The sequence below is a fragment of the Triticum urartu genome, chromosome 5 (assembly GCF_003073215.2).
Source record: "Triticum urartu cultivar G1812 chromosome 5, Tu2.1, whole genome shotgun sequence".
Classification (NCBI taxonomy): Eukaryota; Viridiplantae; Streptophyta; class Magnoliopsida; order Poales; family Poaceae; genus Triticum; species Triticum urartu.
The window spans coordinates 638,493,141-638,508,990 of NC_053026.1; the positions used below are offsets into that span (position 1 = coordinate 638,493,141).

At 44.3% G+C, this 15,850-nt stretch overlaps 1 long non-coding RNA gene across 1 annotated transcript; it reads left to right on the plus strand.

Moving 5' to 3' along the window:
* Positions 1 to 1,544: 1,544 nt before the first annotated feature.
* On the plus strand, positions 1,545 to 3,864 carry LOC125506414. Its single transcript, XR_007282657.1, has 3 exons — positions 1,545 to 1,786; positions 2,675 to 2,811; positions 3,791 to 3,864. It is a non-coding gene; the product is annotated as an uncharacterized LOC125506414 (long non-coding RNA).
* The last annotated feature ends 11,986 nt before the right edge of the window (positions 3,865 to 15,850 follow it).

A 15,850-nucleotide genomic window follows, 5' to 3' on the forward strand; every position in this document is an offset into this window, starting at 1 on the left:
GCGTGGCACGGAGGGCCCATCGCCATTAGCATTTTTTCTATCACCGTTAGTGTTTTTCCTGATCAGCATGGCATATATAGCACTCTGGAGGCCATAGCGTGATGTCCCAATATATCTCATTTTCTCTTTCAGAGAGACATCAAATACCCTGTGCATAGAAATACAAGTTCCAGTTAGACCAGTCAGTCCATGATAATATTATAAGTTGGTGTATGTTACCAGCCAGCAAAAATAAAAAAAAAGGTACTAAACCACAGAATACTCCGTGCTTGGGGTTATTAAGTACAGTATTGCAGTGCTATTACAGCAAATTTCTTATTTGCCACCAACAAACTCCCAGTTTGCTGAATCGCCATCAAACAGACGCACTTTGCTTATATGCCACCGCATAAACACAAGTTCATACCAATTTGCCAGACGCAGCTAAAGGGTGTGAAAAAATTGTGTGTACAAAGACAGGTCAGCTCTCATGGCATATAAGCAAGTGACTTCACAGCAAGCTGCCTCTTTCTACATGTGACAACATGAAGCATATTTATTTATTGAAAAAACTGGCAACACTTCCCATGTAATTTCAGCATGACAGTTCACATGATACCATTTCAGCAATGACAATTCAAAACTACAATTTCAGCATGACATGTACATCCATACAAAAACACAATTACACGGTATCAGTAGGAGGACCGAACCGCTAAATATAAGTAACAAAAGTCCAAATAATCTCCTCATTCAAGCTAACAAAATGTTAATTCATAACTGAACGCTCTGGCAGTTCTTTCAGACAAACAACAAAAGTAAATACCGCATGCCAAGACCATTTGTTCCATGGCTTATCGTCAATTGAGTTGGTTGTTGATGGGAAATAACCAAATAACCAAATATATATATATATATATATATATATATATACTCTATTAAACACCCAGGATGAAGAATAAGTTATTCTTCACCCTGGTCGATGGAATGAGCCTGACGTTACGTCCAACCAGGCCGTCGTTCGATTGGAAAAAATCCCACCGCCCCTCGCTGTAAAATTACCTCGTTGTCTTTTCTCGAAAAAAAATCATAGTATCATAGTCGTGCGTTGAATCGAACCCAGCCCACCTCCCCGTCCTTTTCTAATCTGCTGCAAACGGTTTTCGGCTGGTGGGCTCGACCTCGTGTTCGTCCCTGAGCAGATGGGCGGCGTGACGTTCGGCGGCTGCCTAGGTCTCGGGCGGCGCCGTGGTTGGTGATGGTTCCATGACGGTGCAGGCTCAACGGCGTGAGCTCTCCGGGTTCTTGGATACCTGGAAACGCAGCGGGGATGCAACGACTACGAACTCTTCCTGCCCCGGCGACGGCGGTGCTGCTCCATCTCGCCGGGTACGTCGATGTCACGGTGAGGTCTCCAAACTTTGCTTCATTGTCAGGATTTGTGCCCCTGTAATTCTCCTCCCGTCCTGTCCAAATCTAGGATTCTATTTTCCCTATCCATATAGGAACTTAGACATAGTATCATGGGCATAACTTACCGGCTGCGGCTGCTGCCTTGGTCTAAATTGTGGCGCGTGTATTTAACTATTTATTTGTGCCACAATGATGTTTTGCTACAATTACTGATATATTGACTCATTGGTATTGCTAGCTTATTGCACATTTATTTTTCTACTAGAAGCGTTCCACGCGCTTCGCTGCGGCATCTTGTGAAAGATGCAGTGCTTCCAAGATTTATATCAAAGAGAGGCACAAAGATGCAGTGCTTCCAAGCTGATATGCAATGCTTTATAGTATGCCTTATACGGTAAGAGTATTTCCCCATTCTCTAATCCACACCTTAACTCATTGGTTGTGAATTTATAGCAGCAACAGTTGATGGACTTAGAAAAGTATGCTCCTGAACCTGCAAACAACAATTAACATAGACACTTAGGAGCATCCTAACTGCCTCAAATGAGCAGCAAATAGATTACATAGGCAGTTATCCTACATATCAATTTTTGTACACGATTATTGAGAAGAGTATGATTTCTCAAATGGGTTTGATCCTCTCCAAAGGAAGCTTCACGGTACAAATTTTTTTTTGAGGTAAAGAGCAGATTTAGCCAAATCGCTCCTGGGGCTTTCTACCCCAGGGAGCTTAGTGATTTAGGTGATATAGTATACATTTACATTGCATTGCCAATTTTTTTTACAATGAATACCCAGCACCAAATTCCTGGCCACTGAACATACAGGGTAACTTGTATTACTTCTATAGTTCAGTCCACTTCGATTCTTACTATTTATTCAAGTTTCTGTTATTTACAAACAATGCTTCAACCATTGTTGTTTGTGTTCGCGTTATGACCTGTTGTGGCCTAAGGTGAGCTCGAGCCTGAACCCATTAGTTTCGATTCTACTACTTTTCTCGTATAAGATTTCATGGTCAAGTTAATTTTCATTGCTCCAAACCTAGCATTTGCAGTTGCTTGTTTCAGAAATACAGGTTTTGCGTCAGATTTCGGCCGTCAAGGTAAATCGTTCCAGCTGTTGTGTATTATGGGCTTACTATCTGTGCAGTCGTCTCATAGAGTTACCACGACCCTAATTTTCTATGGAATTTTCCTCCATTCACCTTTTATATTTCCTTCAGAAACTCTATCAGTTTTTTGGGAGGTCAGGTCCACTTATAAGCATTTGTGTATTACAGGTTGATATTCTAAAGATGCTTGTAAGGTGCCTTATCTATATTATTTTACTGATGCTGACTAATCAAAGACTGCCTACACAACTTGTCTTGTATAAATAAAAGAAAAAGTTGGCTCACTGACGCATCAACTTCCTGATGTAAGTGTTTTCTCATATACTCTTTCTATTCCAGAATGTAAGGTGTATTGGTTTCTGTGCAAGTCAGCCATTTAAGTGTTTGACAAAGATTATAGAATAAAATAAGTATATCTTCAATACCTAGTAGATACAATTTGAAACTACTTTTCATGATGGACCAAATGATATAAATTTCATATTGTGAATTTTGATATATTTTCATAAAAAGTCGGTCAAACTTGTGCTCATTTGACCTTTCAAAAAACAATACATCTTATATGAAGGAACGGAGGGAGTATTTGTTTTCATCTTCTCCATGATATGTTCACTCGTTCTCTTCAGAGATTTGTTCAAGGGATTCCTTTCAAAGGATTGCACTTTTTTTGACAATTTTTTTCAAACAATGACACCTTTGTGATAAATTTCTCATGTGATATAGGTTGTGTACGACTGTAAATTACATTGGTATGTGCAGTGTCTCCCCTTTAATCCATTGGTTTACTTGTTTAACTCTGTTTTTTGTGTATCCCTTGCTTCTGATGCTTTTCTTAATCGGCTCTCCTCTTTGTTTATGTGTGATTTGAGTATGTTCATAGTTAACATCCACCAAAAAATTAGTAGATGTCAGAGATAATGTGGGGGTGAAAATACATTGGCTAGCGAGTGCCATCTTTATCTATAACGAAACAGCTGTCGAATGGTTGAACTTTCCTGCATGATATTTCTTTAGTACGCCACCTCTCAATCTTATGAAAACAAGAGTTGATGTGATTGTACATTGATCACATTCCATTTCTATATCATTGGCTCCTTGCACATCGTTAGTATAAATTAAAATTCCCAAGAACCCATTTTGGTTCGGATAGCGATTCAGAATCTTTTTCTTGGTTGTCCGATAACAATGCTACTATGAATCATATTCATATCCTTGTTCCAATGTTTGCAATTTCTGCTAGAGCATCTGTGAGTTGAACTAACAAGGATGCAGCCACATTTGCAGGCATATACAGTGCAGGAGGATGCAGATATGGGCACAACAATGGAGCTAATACTTCTACGAACATGGTCAATCCCAAAGAACATTTTTGTTACAAAAGAACATTTTTGTTACAAAAGCTGGATTTCGCTAAGACTGGAGGTGTCAACCTAAATGCACATATATCACACGGAATGACAGCAGTCGAAAACCATTTTATCTGCATTGTATAATTTTCCACATAGATTAATTACAATATTTATTCTATGTGCATGAGTCCGCGCTTTGTGACATTTGGTTACAGTTGTTATGTGGTGTCATGTTTTCTCAGTGCAATCTAATGACATCGGAAGGCTTAAAAAATGATATTTACACCAAGAATACTTATGTCGGCAAATGTTTATTTTACATTGGCACGGAGAATTCTTACCATTGTCAACCGTTGGTCGCACACATCTTTCCGTCCGACGTTTTAGTTTATTTGTGTTGATTGTTAGGAAAACCCTCTTATTTACACCAGCTGGTTTTTCTGTTTTGAAGTGGCTCCAATATTCCAAGTTTAACGATAGATTACACGGTACAATGCAGCAATCACAAGAAGATAATATGGCTCGGGATCAGAAACGAATATTTGTAGATTATAGGCTAATTTATGCTGGCTCAGTTACATAGTCTTTTTTTTCTTAAAATGGCCATGGGAAGGTACGTGTACAATGGTTGGGGATTTGGGGCATCCGTAAAATTACATCGTTATGGAACAAGTCTTACGTTTCATCTTAGTAGTTCAAGGCGTGCAAAAAAAAAAGTGGTCCAAGGCGTGTGGGCTGGCTGGGGATGGGAGTCTCCGTAAACTTACTTTCAATGAAAGGAATCTTACGTCCATGGCGCAGGTGGTTGGCAAACTGATTCGTTCGACTGAAGTCTTGCATGCAGCGTTGCAACGGATGGGCTGGGGTGAGGAATAGCTATTCCTCCCCCTGGGTGACGAATAGCGCGACCTTATATATATGTGTGTGTGTGTGTGTCTATATATATATATATATATATATATATATATATATATATATATATATATATATATAACTAATATGAATTCTCTAACTTACTAGAATTTTCTAAAGTCCGTAAGAAATTTTAAACAATTACCTTAAAATTCTGAACTTGATACAATTTCAGTATAAATAGAAGAAATTTCCAATTTCAAAATAATTGTATTTGAGTTCAAAGTAATGTTTTAGTCAACCTCAAAGTTCTTATAATGTATTCCTTTGTAATTCTAAACTCCCTTCCTTTCTCCAGCCTCCCACGGTGGATCGACAAAAGATAACTCGTGTAAATACTTTGATATTATAATGATACCAAGTACACCCGCCTTTTGCAGCAACACATGTCAAGAGGGAGTCAAGGTATACAATGTTATTAAAAATACGAAAAAAAGTTGTTGATCAAAAGCACTAAGCATCAACCATCAACATCAATCAACACCTAGACTTGGAGAAGGTGTCCCTCTCCAAGAAGAAGAAGAATACAAATAGCTGTAAGTTAAAAGTGACCGCTGCAGAAAGAAATACACATTTAGAGACTCCTGGCTAAAAGCTCTTGGATATTGTGAGGCATTTTATAAGGCCCTTAATATCTAGTATGTTGTTGTGAACTTGTGGTTCAACATATTTTCAGCAGAAAGGCAAAAACGCCAAGGCAAAGAAGCACTACCACAAGTTTATAAAAAAAAATCACTGAATCACAATTATTCCTAGTCCATGTAATACTTTATCAACATTTTAAAACTACTTCCGTCTAACCATAGTCTCTGTCTGAAATGTGTGGAATAACCCAAATTGCGTCAGATGTCTCACGATTTCATTAGTCTAGTAAAAAGCTGACCGGACTAAATTACATAGTGAGGAGACTTACCCGGCTGTTTGGACGAGGGTGATAATTGTGAGACACCAAAAGTCTTTGTTCTCCAGCACGGAGACGAAGCCACCCAGGAGAACGACGGTGGACAATGTATGGGACAGAGGTAGTATATCAGTTCTTGACGGGATTAGAAAAAAATCAATCAAAGGCATTGTTATTTAATGGGAAAAATATATTTTTCGTTCCTAAACTCTTTCAAAAGTATTGAAATGGTCTCTCAATTGTAAAACCAGTAAAACTTAGTCCCTTAAATTTTGAAACTGGATAACTTTAGTTCCTTAACTTTTTAAACCGGATAACTTTAGTCCCTCGTATTGCTTCATACGGTTTTGTCTGACGTGGACACGGTTTTTGTCCAAAACTTGACCAGTCACCCAAGATTTTGACCAAATATTTAGAGAGTTGAGGCATGGGAAATAAATAAGAACCTGCGATATAAAAAGAACAGAGGCATTCGAACTCCAGACGTCGCGTCAGTTGCACACTCAAGCTAACCAACAAATCTGAAACACCGAGCTACTACGTTGACATGGATATCCACAGCATTTATTCTTTGCGCCATCTGTCATGTACTTCCTCCGATCCTTTTTAGTCTGCATATAAGTTTTGTCTGAAGTCAAAGCATCTTTACTTTGACTGAATTTATAGAAAAAAGTATTAACATTTACGATGCCAAATCAATTTTGTTAGATTCATTACGAAATGTAGTTTCATGAGATATATATTTAGTATGGTAGATATTGATATTTTTAATATATATTTGGTGAAACTTTGCAAAGTTTGACTTGACCCAAATCTAACATGCAGAGTAAAAAGGACCGGAAGGAGTAGTAGCCCTTGTGCAGCATCCAGTAGAAGAGCAACGCTGACATGCGGGCTTAGTCATGCACGACGTCCAGGTCGCGGTGCTCGTCCACGACGAGTTCGAGACGCTGTAGTTGACGGTAGATCGCGGCACGCGGACGGCGCACGCATATCGCAAGCCCATCAGGTTACGTGAATATGTTTTTTTTTTAGACAAGGTAACGTGAATATGTGATACATGCTACGTAGTACGTATAAAAAATTATCTGCTGAACACAAATAGCTCTGGGCTGAGCTGGCTTGTGGACGGGAGCTCCCAGCGTGACGTCGATCGTTCGAAAAATCCCACTGCTGCGTATTTTAGTGTATCCCTCTAATGTTTTTCTTCACAAACTGACAGGAGGGTCCCACACAAAACCACCGTGGGATAGTAACCACCGAAAGTGGTACGAGGGACTAAAATTATTCGGTTTTAAAAGTTTAGGGACTAAGTTTTGCTGGTTTTACAGTTGAGGGACCATTTCTATACTTCCGAAAGAGTTGAGGGACGAAAAATATACTTATCCCTTTAATTAGAACATGCAGCTTCTTCCGTTAAGCAGCAAGCAAAGCTAGGTGTTAGCTAATTACTCTCTCCGTCCCGTAATAAAAGAGCGTTTTTTATACTGTCAGAAATGTTCTTATATTATGAATGGAGGGAATAGTTTGATTTGTGGGAACGAGGGAACATTAAACATATTTTTTTCCTTGGCAAATTAGCAATGCGAAGCATGAACAGTCCAACAAACAGATCTTGTAACAATAAAATGCTCAGTATTAAAGCTTTTCCTTTTCTACAATGTGCGCCTAATCGCACTTTATTTGATAGAATATAGAAGCACTATATTTTTTGGTATGGGACGAGAAGGTAGACTCACTAGCCTCCCCCCCTCCCAGAAAAACAATTGAAGACATAAATAAAGGAAGAGATGGTCATGGACTCACTTCCTCCACGTGAGAAGATGAGCGCACTAGCTGCAGAAAGGCGGAGAAGAATGTCTGTCAGCTGCTCTCTGGTCGGACCCTGGAGACGCATGGGCGAGGAGGAAGATGGCGTGCTAGAAACCTTGGCATGGCGGGCGTCTTCAAGCCTTGAGAGGAGGAGAGTGGGATGGAGCAAAGGGAGTGATCCAACTGGCAGGTGGGTTCATTTAAGTAAGACTAGATAGAGCATTGGGCACTAGCTCACGCCTGCGTGTGTACGACGAGGCATTGGTCCGGCCTTACCTCGCACTGGCCCGCAGACTGTCTGCAGTACTGCTCCGACTTCAATGATGTTCACACACACCCAACGGGCCAAGGGCCAGGCCAACACGCAAGACGCAAGCATAGGTTGTCACCTACGACGCAAGCATAGTCGTCGTCACCCAACTTCAATGCTGGCTTCGAAGGAGGTCATTTCCACTTACTCTAAGCATAGAAGGAAGAAGATTGAAAAACATGTGGTCAAAGTTATTCTCGAAAAAACGCATTAGGCCCAATATAGATGAATAGAGGGAGTATATTCCTCTCTAAAGTGACTGCTTCGCTCCAAAAAATAACTACTCGTATTACCTAAGCTCTAGATTACCTTGTTGATACAGTCCTTGCAATCTTTCTCTCGATTTTTTACTCACGGGTAGGTGCAGGGTCCAGGATACAAGTTCAAATCAGCAAGAAATGTGTCTTCAATGGTAGGGGATCCGAAACAAGTGGTGCACGCCCAGCGGCCCACCACCTGTTTGGCGCTAGGCCTCACCGGAACAAAGACCGAGCGGCCGGTCACGGCGGCGTCTGCGTGCTGGAGGTGGGCCTTTCTCACCCTTCTTCTGCAACTTTTTACTGTAACCTTTAACCATTATCCTTGCTGCTTGCTAGCTTTTGATTGATTGATACTCCCTCCGTTCCACAATGTAGTGCCTATATATTTTTTCAGAAGTCAAACATTACAAACTTTGACCATATTTATGAAGAAAAATAGGTACATCTAGAATACCAAATACACATTATTGAATACATCATAAGTTATATTTTTAGAATGTACATGTTTGGTATTGTAGGCGTAGAGAGTTTTTTCTATACACTTGGTCAAAGTTGACAAAGTTTGACTTTCAGAAAAAATCTATAGGCACTAGATTGTGAAATGAAGGGAGTATAAATCTTCTAACAGGCTGTTGAGGATCTTCGTACAAGTTACCCATCCTTGACAGTTGGGGTGAGTCTCGGGCATTACTGTCATAGGTTTCTGCATCATTTCCTGCATGTATGGTTTGTCAATTAACTGCTTCCTTCTTAGCACCGCTATATATGTATGTGTACTGAAGCCCGGTCATTTTTGACAGTCTTAAAAACTTGATACTCTTACTAACAAGTACCATGTCCATAATTTTCTACAGTCTTTACGCCTCAACTACCACACTTGTCGTGTCAGTGCGACAATGCCCCAGTTTGTTTTTCGAAAAGTTCACAATGTACTACTCCATCAGAGCTGATTCGCACCATCTCAGTTATCCTAATTATAGGCCACGATGTTAATTAGTTGCTCATGATACGTCCTAGTCTTTCTGCACCTTGTACTCCTTTTGTACACTTGAGCAAAGAACAGAAACGTCAGCCATGATACATCAGTGTGCAAAATGAGGCAAAACCAAAAACTGAGTAGTGTGCAAGCAATGCACTTCAAAAAATGGGACAGAGTGCTTGCCTAATATTGCTTGGCTTGGGATTAACAAGACTATTGGATGTGAGAATTGCACGATGTATTAATTCAGTGCAATGTGCACGGTATATATGAGTACAATGTGGGGCCTCTACCTCAATCTATACAATAAACTAGAGAGGTGGGCCTAATGTACAAAAGACAATATACATGCACAAATAATATCCTCAACACCCCCCCCCCCCCCCCCCCCCCCCCCCCCCCGCGCAGTCGAAGCGGCACCGTGACTGACGCAAAGACTGGACCGGAACTCCTCAAATGACGCCGTAGGCAAGCCCTTGGTCATGATATCTGCAAATTGGTGGGAAGTAGGGACGTGTAAAACACGAATATGACCAAGAACCACCTGTTCCCGAACAAAATGAATATCCAACTCAATATGCTTGGTCCGTCGATGATGCATCGGGTTAGCGGAGAGGTAGACCGCCGAGACGTTATCGCAGTAGACCACCGTGGCACGGTCAACAGGGCAAGACAGCTCCTGAAGCAGCTGACAAAGCCAGGAACACTCAGCGACGGCGTTGGCCACCACACGATACTCAGCCTCAGCACTGGAGCGAGAGACCGTAGGCTGCCGCTTGGACGACCACGAGATAAGTGAGGGTCCAAGGTAGACACAATAGCCCGAGGTGGAGCGACGGGTGTCAGGGCAGCCCGCCCAGTCTGCATCGGAGTAGGCTGTGAGGCGATGTCGGCGGAGGCGTGAAGCGTGACTCCAAGATCCATAGTGTCACAAACGTAGCGGAGAATCCGCTTGACAGCGGCCCAGTGAACATCCCGAGGAGCATGCATATGAAGACACACCTGCTGCACTGCATACTGGATCTCTGGTCGAGTCAAAGTGAGGTACTGAAGAGCACCAACAATAGACCGATAGAAAGCAGCATCCGAAGCAGGGGAACCATCCGTGGCAAAGAGCTTGGCCTTCGTATCAACAGGCGTGGCGACGGGCTTGCAGTTAAGCATGCCAGCGCGCTCCAGGAGCTCATGAGCATACTTCCGCTGATGAAGAAAGAAACCATCCGGACGGCGCACCACCTCAACACCGAGGAAGTAGTGCAGAGGACCCAAGTCCTTGATGGCGAACTCAGCGCGAAGACAAGCCGTGAGCTGACTGAAAGGCCAGCCGTACATGCCGTCAGGATGATGTCGTCGACATATAGCAGCAAGTAGGCCGTGTCGGAGCCCTGGTGATAAACGAAGAGCGATGCGTCCGAGCGAGTGGAGCGGAGCCCAAGCTGATGAAGAAACGCCGCGATGCGTTGGTACCAAGTGCGCGGAGCCTGCTTGAGTCCATACAAGGACCGCGAAAGCAGGCACACGTGGTCGGGAAGTGCCGGATCAACGAACCCAGTGGGCTGCTGGTAGAAGACCTGCTCCTCAAGGTGACCATGAAGGAAGACGTTGGAGACGTCCATCTGGTGCACCGGCCAAGCACGGGAGAACGCAAGGTGGAGAACCATGCGTTTCGTGTCGGGCTTGACGACCGGAGCGAAGGTGTCTGTCGGTGTCAAAACCAGCGGATCTCGGGTAGGGGGTCCCGAACTGTGCGTCTAGGCCGGATAGTAACAGGAGGCAGGGGACACAACATTTTACCCAGGTTCGGGCCCTCTTGATGGAGGTAATGTTGGGGAACGTAGTAATTTCAAGAAAATTCCTACGCACACGCAAGATCATGGTGATGCATAGCAACGAGAGGGGAGAGTGTTGTCTATGTACCCTCGTAGACCGGAAGCGGAAGCGTTAGCACAACGCGGTTGATGTAGTCGTACGTCTTCACGGCCCGACCGATCAAGCACCAAAACTACGGCACCTCCGAGTTCTAGCACACGTTCAGCTCAATGACGATCCCCGAACTCCGATCCAGCAAAGTGTCAGGGAAGAGTTCCGTCAGCACGACGGCGTGGTGACAATCTTGATGTTCTACCGTTGCAGGGCTTCGCCTAAGCACCGCTACAATATTATCGAGGATTATGGTGGAGGGGGGCACCGCACACGCCTAAGAGATCAATGATCAATTGTTGTGTCTATGGGGTGCCCCCTGCCCCCGTATATAAAGGAGTGGAGGAGGGGGCCGGCCAAGGAGGGTGGCGCGCCCTAGCACTACTAGGGAAAAGCCTAGCAGCAGCGCGGGTTTTCGGCCTTTTAGTAGCGCGGGGGCCGGCGCTACTAATAAGGCGCTACAGCTAATGTATAGCAGTAGCGCCGGTCCACCCGCGCTACTGCTACACAAGTGTTGCAGCAGCGCGCTTAAAGAAACCTCGCTGCTGCTAATAGCTATAGCGCGCTTCCCCTGTGCGCGCTACTGCTACAACCGCGCTGCTGCTAACTTTTCTCCACTCACTACTGCTAATTTTAGTAGTTTTTTGTTTTTATCGGCATATTTGTTTTGTATTTGAACAGGCTTTATAGAAGAATCTTTAGCACATACAAATGTCATCATGATACACATACAAATGCCTGCGAGACCACAAATGTAATCATAGCATATAAATACAAATAGTCTCGTCATAATCATCATCCAACACAAAGTGGTATCTTTTCATCATCTCGAAAATAGTGATACATGCAAGTCTCGAATACTTGCAACTACAACGTCATCCATCTAAAAAAAGGTATACGCGAGAAGAGCTATCACTATGAGTGAGAGCAGAACTGTGCAGTACATGAGATGGCGGTTACGAGTCCTCTCTCGCGCTAGCGTGAACCTTAAGTAACTAGCTTCTCCTTCTTGTTTGCTTTTGAAGCCTTTATGGCTGGCGTCCGAGAACCCATTCACTTGCGCCTGACACTCATGCCACTCGTTGTACACCCCCGGAACCTTCCCTTTGTACACGACATAGCAGTTCCATCTCGCCATCAAGAAACTAGGTACCTGTTAGAGATGCATGTTCATGAAGAGGATGTACAATCATATATATGCAACAAAATATACTAGAGAACACCGAAAAAGAAAGGGTTAGCAACTAGATGCAACATACAGTACGCAAATTAATTAACTAGAGGTACACAGGTCATCGTACGCAAACTAACAAAGTAGCGTTACGCAAGTTCGGCAGGGATCGTGGACATCACAAAGTTGCATCGCTACAAATAGTATACAAGTTCAACCGACACATATCATCATCATCGGCATCATAAATCACTAGAAGTTCCATCCTTCCATATCATCGAGGATGGACCCTAGCTTATTGAACGGCGTGAGGTCTAGACGTTGCATGCCTATGCGAGTTCGGACGTCAGCTCGCGATATAGGGCCGTGGTGGAACATCCCCTTCTCATCGACGACTTCTTTCATGATGATCGTCGAAATGTCGCTTTGGATGCGAAAGAAGTCATCTCTAGTTTATAATCCGCTTCTCCATGAGATTCTAGCCACTTGTGGATATGATCATCATTTCTGCTTCTCATGCGAAGCTTTTGGTGATCCGTGTTGAACTGAATCATGAGATGGAGGATGTACAATCCATCCTTCTTGCTTGGTTTTGGGACTTGGATACAAGAGAAGTTAGTTTTATGCGCGAAACCCATCTTCTTGTTCCTTTGTTTCCTGATCTGCATGTGGCCACCTCTAAAGCTGAAGCCTTGGAGAGCATCATCTAGAATATTCATTATGTTGGTGTAGTCTTTTTTCTCATAGTCTCTGGAAGGGTCAAAATACACGGCGTGGGAGACTTGCGGATAAAGAACGATAAGGACGGCGCGCCCGTTGCTGCGGGGAAAAGACACCTCAAATTATTCCCCATAGAGAGAGAAGGAATGATTGAAATGTATGAAAGGGTTGTTCGAAACTGACTTACTTTGGATGATAAGGCACGAGGACAATTTCCCGGTCCTTATTCTGTACCATGAAGTTTTGGAGGTAGTCCCTAGCAGTTTCACGCTCAAAGTCGCCGAGACTCAAGAAAGACTCGTGCATGTAGTACGGATCCGCCACACAGATTTGCGAGACTTCTTCACTGTTCATGACAGAGCTCATATGTAGCGCAAAAAGGCGGACGATTGTAAAATCGAGCCGCCTTGTCAGAAACATCTCAAAGATATGGTCAAACCGCAGGAAGAACACCTCTGCACTTGCGAGGTTCTTCCGGCTCTAATGGCTCAAACTTACCAGGTGCCATCTTTGTGATCACAAGTCGTCCAATCCCTAGTTTGTTAGGTTTTCGTATCCTCTGCTTCTTATGCCTCTTTTCGGTACCGGCATCGGCGCCGGTATCTTCCCCGGCGGTACCTTCCCCACCGGTCTCGGCGCCGCCATCGGTGCCGGCGCCGTCGGTGTTGGTGTCGGCGTCAGTACCATCATCGAGGTGGACCTGCAAACCTTGCTTAGCAGTCAAAAAGTCGAGGTAGTCTTGTTCACCCTCATAATCCATCTCGTCTGCATCTTGGTCAGAAGGCCCAGTTTCTTCGTTGTTCGACTTGTTTCCTATGATTAAGTGTCCTCATTTATTTCTAAAAGTATGAATAAATGAGAAATGAGATAAAAAAGAAATCTATGTGCCAGCACTCGATATGCGACCTATGTAGCACAAATCATGCCTTTATTCACGGGAAATTTCGGCATGACCTTTGCTAAAAAATGGACATATCAAGCGCCTGAAATTCACCGGAACGGAAATGAATCAACATTGCGGCGTAACATAGGCAACTCGGATCATTTACCAAAACATGACATGTCCAAAACATGACATATCCACATATCACATGTCCAGTTCAAATTTGCATATAAATTCACAAATTTTGAAACCTATCTAAATTCATAACTAAATAGATAACCTAATTAACATAACTAAAACCTACGTAAATTAACCCTAGCTAGCAGAGAGAGAGAGGGGGGTGGTTTACAGAGGGTGCAGGGCGAGGAGGCAGGCCCGACGACGGCCGAGGTTGGGAGGGGAGGAAGCAGAGGAGGGAGGCGAGGGCCCACGGGTCGGGGGCGAGCGCCCGCACCGGGGGCGAGCGCGCCTGGGTCGGGGCGGCGGGGTCGGGGGCGAGCGCGGCGGGGTCGGGCGCGGCGGGGTCGGGGGCGAGCGCGCCGGGGTCGGGGGCGAGCGCGCCGAGGTCGGGGGCGGGCGCGGCGGTGCGACGGGGCCGGGGAAGAGAGAGTGGAGATTTGGGGGAAAAGAGGCGGGATGAAGTAGGGAGAGGGAGAATTTTGGGTTAAGTGGACGTAGCAGTAGCGCGTTTACACGAAACGCGCTACTACTATTACGAGCGGCTATAGCGATTTTCTGCAGAAACCGCTACTGCTACCTTGACTAGCTGTAGCTCTTTTTCACTAAAGCGCTACTGCTATAACCAGTTTCCTTTTTTCTTTTCCTCAGCATAATAGGAACATATATATTATATCATTGGACCCTTGCATAATAATGGCTAAGTGTGTATACAAAATAGGAACATATATATATTACATCATTGGACCCATGCATAATAATGACTAATTAAGTGTGTATACAAAATAGGAACATATATTTCCATTTTGCAAAAGCATGAAATATTAATCACACCTCTATCTCGAGATCGAGCACACGGTGGAGATGATGATGTAGGGAGGTCAAAAGTGCACAAAGCTCTTCTTGACAAAGAAAGATCTAGTTAGGGGGAAAATAGGTCACTTAACTAAATGCTACATCTATCTAGCTAGCTAATTTGGGAGGAGACAACTTCAACTAGTGGAAGGGGGAGGAAAAAGAGAAAGGAGATGAATTAATGGAGGTGGTGTAGTTATAGCTAGGAGTAATGAAGAGAGAGAAAGGTAGGTAGAAGAGGGAGAGTAATGGGGGGAGAAGTATTGAGGAAGAAGAAGAGTGAGAGAGGGAGGATGTGGGAGGTAGGGGAAAGGGAGGAGAGGAGATGGGGAGGGGAGGTGGAAAAGGTGGTGGGTGCTGCGTCTTAGCAGTAGCGCGGGAGAGAAAGCGCGCTGCTGCTAAGAGCGTAGCAACAGCGCGCTTTCCTGTCACGCGCTACTGCTAAACGGGCCAACCCTGTGCACAATTTCAAAATTAGCAGCAGCGAGGTGACAAAAAAGCACGCTGCTACTATGGCATTAGCAACAGCGCGCTCCATGGCGCCGCGCTACTGGTAAACATATGTCGTTGTGTACTGTCGGTGGATTTTTGTAGCAGCGCGGTTTAAGCGTCACGCGCTACTGCTAAGTTTGCACCAGTAGCGAGCTTTCCGTAGCCGTGCTGCTACTACTTAGCAGCAGCGCCTATTTTTATGCCGCGCTGCTGCTAAGATTCTGTGTATAAGGTTTTCCCTAGTAGTGTAGGGGGAGTCCAACTCCCACAGGGAGTAGGACTCCCCTTTTTCCTATTAGGAGTAGGAGAGGGGAGGAAGAGGAAGGAGGGAGGAAGGAAAGGGGGGGCCCTCCCAATTCGGATTGGGCTTGGGGGGGCCTCCCTTGCTCCTTTCCCCTTCTTTCCACTAAGTCCCAATAAGGCCCATATACCTCCTGGGGGATTCCGATAACCTCCCGGTGATCCGGTATTGTCCCAATCTCACCTGGAACCTTTCCGGTGTCCAAATATAGTCGTCCAATATATCGATCTTTATTTCTCGACCATTTCGAGACTCCTCGTCAAGTCCGTGATCACATCCGGGACTCTGAACAACCTTCGGTA